The sequence below is a fragment of the Vicia villosa genome, linkage group LG1 (assembly GCF_029867415.1).
Source record: "Vicia villosa cultivar HV-30 ecotype Madison, WI linkage group LG1, Vvil1.0, whole genome shotgun sequence".
Taxonomy (NCBI): domain Eukaryota; kingdom Viridiplantae; phylum Streptophyta; class Magnoliopsida; order Fabales; family Fabaceae; genus Vicia; species Vicia villosa.
The window spans coordinates 211,544,768-211,548,630 of NC_081180.1; the positions used below are offsets into that span (position 1 = coordinate 211,544,768).

The 3,863-nt window shown below is 37.1% G+C and overlaps 1 long non-coding RNA gene across 1 annotated transcript; it reads left to right on the forward strand.

Moving 5' to 3' along the window:
• Positions 1–246: 246 nt before the first annotated feature.
• On the forward strand, positions 247–2,647 carry LOC131644846 (uncharacterized). Its single transcript, XR_009296728.1, has 3 exons — positions 247–718; positions 854–1,268; positions 2,306–2,647. It is a non-coding gene; the product is annotated as an uncharacterized LOC131644846 (long non-coding RNA).
• The last annotated feature ends 1,216 nt before the right edge of the window (positions 2,648–3,863 follow it).

The window sequence follows — 3,863 nt, forward strand, 5'->3', positions numbered from 1 at the left end:
TGTTAAAAGTCTAAAAAGAAGATTACTAACTTTTATTGTGTTTTTATTACTTAACAAAAAGTCTAAAATTAACTAGTAAAATAAAGAGATGCAGGGGGGTGCAAACTAAATAAATGGGTGCAAATAGTAAAGGCGCTGGGCCCAGGGTGTGAACGGCAACGTTTCAGGCTCAGAGATTGATTGGTCCATTTTTATTATTATCATAATAATAATTAGAATAAAAAACAATTAAATGGATAAAAGAAAATAGAAGGGAATTAGGGTTACGAGTTAAGTCGCTTCAAATTCTGAAATGCTTTTCTCCCTTCTCGCGAACGAACGGCGGCGCCGGTGTCACCCTCTCCGGCGAGGTTCCTCTCTTCTTCTCCGTCGATCAAACCAACAGCGGCGACGATCCTCTCATTCAACCCCGATCGAAGCTTCTCCGTGTCGATTCACACTTCTTCCCTTCTAATTCTTCGTCTTTCCGCCTTGTTGTTGTCCGTTGGTGAAGATGTGACGCGCGATTTATGCAGAGAAGAGCTTGAAGATTTTTCTTGCGATCGTTGTCTACAACAGAGATAGTTGAATGTAATTTCCAAATGGACCAAGGTTCGGTTGAACAATGATAGAGTGATGATTGAAGGTCGATGTATCATGATGGAGGAAGATTCAAAGGACAGTATGTGGAAATCGTGAATTGAGAGGAGAATCAAGTTGAACATTGAAGTTTCAAGAGGTTAGTTGCAACATTCATTTTCTGTTACGATCTTCCCCTTTCTTTTCGTTTTCTGCCATGTTGTTACGTTGAGATTGATGACGAAGATGGAGATGGATGAAGTTTCTGAATCTTGTTATCGTTATTGTTCTGCAGATTTTTTGAAGAAGAACAGTGGATAGGTGATGATTGTTGTTGGTGCGTTGATGTTGTGGTAGAGATGAAGGTTGAAGATGATAGTTTGAGAAATTGAGGAGAATGGAAGATGATGATGAATGAGATTCAGAGTGAAGAAGATTGTGTGGAGAGTGAAGATTGAAGGTGGTTATGGAAGTGAAGGGCTGAAATGAGATGATTATGGTGGAGAGAGTGAGAAGAGAAGTGAAGAATGGAATGGTGGAGAGAAGAAGATGATGAATTGAGAAAATGGTGAAGAGGACTAACTGAAGTGTGGTGGTTCTGATTTTATAGAAGTTGAAGGAGGTTGGAGAGTTGGTTGTGGATGCATCTCAGCCTTTGATTGAAGCAGTTTGTTATACATTCGATGGAGAAGATTGAACCTGGTAGAGAGGTTAGTTATAAATTGTTTTTTCTGTTATGTTAGTTAGATGGTTGAGAATTAGTTACAAAGTTGGTTAGGGTGGTTAGTATATGTAACTGATTTCTGTTAGAGGTTATTAGATAAACAAAACAGTTAGTTGTTAGTTATATATATGTTTGGAAGTTGGTTGCTAGAAATAGATGGAAATTCTGTTAAGGGTTCAGATATATGGTTAGAGAATAGTTCAAAAACTGTTATAGGAAGATCAATTAAAAAAAACTGTTGGGACTGGTTATGTATATATGGGGTTTTTGAGGGTAACTGAAGTGGGTTAGTTTTCTGTTATAAGCTGTTAGAGATTCGGTTTGGTTCATGGTTTAGAGGTTGTTAGAAACTGTTAGGAATCTGAATGGTGGTTGATTTGTAGCATGGTGTTAATTAGAGACTACTGTTAGGTTAATTAAGAGGTTATGTCGAACATGGCTCGAAGGGTTTAATGGTGCACAGGGCTGGTTTGGAGATGTGGTTATAGATTGTTAGGATAGTAACTGTTTGGACTTTTCTTCTGTAATTTGCAGCAGCTGTTTGGAGTTAATGAAACTGTTAGGAGGTTTGAGAGTTGGTTAGGAGTTAGGGAATCCTGTTAGAGTTGAAGTGTGTGTGTATTGGATTGGAACTGTGTTGGTTTATTCTGAAACTGGTTTTTTTGATATATGATGTGGCTTTTGTTAGGCTTTTTGTTATGCTGAATGTATGTGGCCCGATTTTGATGGGTTTCGGACTGAGGTTTGAATTGGTTATCGGAATTGAAAATTGGTTAAAGTTAGATAGTTGGGAAATGAGAAGCTAGTTTGTAATTTCTGTTAACTGTTAAAAACTGGAAGTGGATAGAAATGGATTAGGGATCAAGTTTGAAATGTACAGGGCTGAATGGTATATGACTATGATTTTGCATTTAGTTTGTATTGTTTGGATTTTCTTGATGATAGATAGGTTCGAGACATGAAGATTGCAGTCAGTTATAATTAGAATAAATTCTGATATGGCAGCATTGGTATTTTTTTCAGGTAGCAGCAGAATTGTCGCAAGGATGCGCCGCTTGGGAATAATGTGGTGAAGACGGCAAGCTTGAATGAGGAGGCTTGGAGTTGATGTTTGCACATGAAGGACTTGTAAGAGCGTAGGCGACATTGAGGCGACTTGTATCTAGACCGTGACATGAAGTTCAACAACATAATATCTCTCATGTTTAGATTTCTGTTTGTAATGTGACAACATGACATTTGGACTCTTGGATAAATATATATTTTGTAAAGGATTTTCTTTTTTTCAATTCATGTTGTAATAGCCTTTGAACAAGAATAATGAACATGTAATATATTGGATGTTGAATGGACTTGGAGTCAAGATGATTGCCTCAATTTTTTCTTTTAATGCCTTGCCTTCCAAAACGGAATGGATCCTCATAGACTTTGAATGAACTTGTATTGACGTCATTGAATTCAGAATTGAAGCACTCTTTATATGATTACGCAATGCGTATGCATAGAACCACAAACTCGAACTATGTTGAGAGCTTATCGGATACTCCAAGAAAAGCATATGAACCTTTTTTCCTTTTTCTAGCAAACTAGAGTTAACTCTTGATGAATGAACATGCTTTCCATGATGCTTAAATAACCTCGTACATGCCATTTTCTCTAGTTCCAAGTAACTTGTTTCTCGAGGCTTTCTTTCAATGATATGCGCCAATAACCAAATGAATTCACCAAGTATCGCACCATAATTCAAGCAATGCCCCACATAATTGTATCCAAACTCAATAAGAAAATTTTTCTTGATTAAATGAATATGGGAACAAACCCTGATCAAATTGATGTCTCCAATTCATCCTCATTGATTTAATGAACCAATATTATTTAAAATGAATGAATGCATGATTTGTTAGATGAATTTAATGGAGGTATGCAAATGATTTGAAAAGCATAAGCCAGATAGATGTAAATTAGGATGGGCAAATTTTGGGGTGCAACAATCAGATCAGAAGGAAGTACAGGTGGCAGACTACGCTGACTGACAAAAGGAACGTTAAAAGCTACTAAAGGCTACGTCAGTAGACACAGCGTGAACAAGGCTCGAGGTAGTTGACAAAAGCGTATAACATTAAATGCAAAGCTGTACGGAACACGCAAAGCATTAAATGCACTCAACGGTCATCTTCTCAACGCCTATAAATATGAAGTTCTGATGAGAAGCAAGGTTAACGATTCTGCTCCAAAACAACTCAAATTAACTTGCTGAAACGCTATTCAATCAAAGCTCAGAATCTTCATCAAAGCTCACTACATTGCTGTTGTAATATCTTAGTGAGATTAAGCTTAAACGTTAAGAGAAATATCACAGTTGTGATTATCGCTTTTAAGAAGCATTTGTAAACTCTTGAATTGATTACATTAAGTTGTAAGGAACTAGAGTGATCGTGTGATCAGTATACTCTAGGAAGTCTTGGCAGTTGGCTGAGCAGTTTGTAACTAGAGTGATCAGGTTGATCAGAATACTCTAGAGAAAGTCTTAGGAGTGAACTAAGCCTAGAGTGATCGTGTTGATCAGTAGACTCTAGAGAAA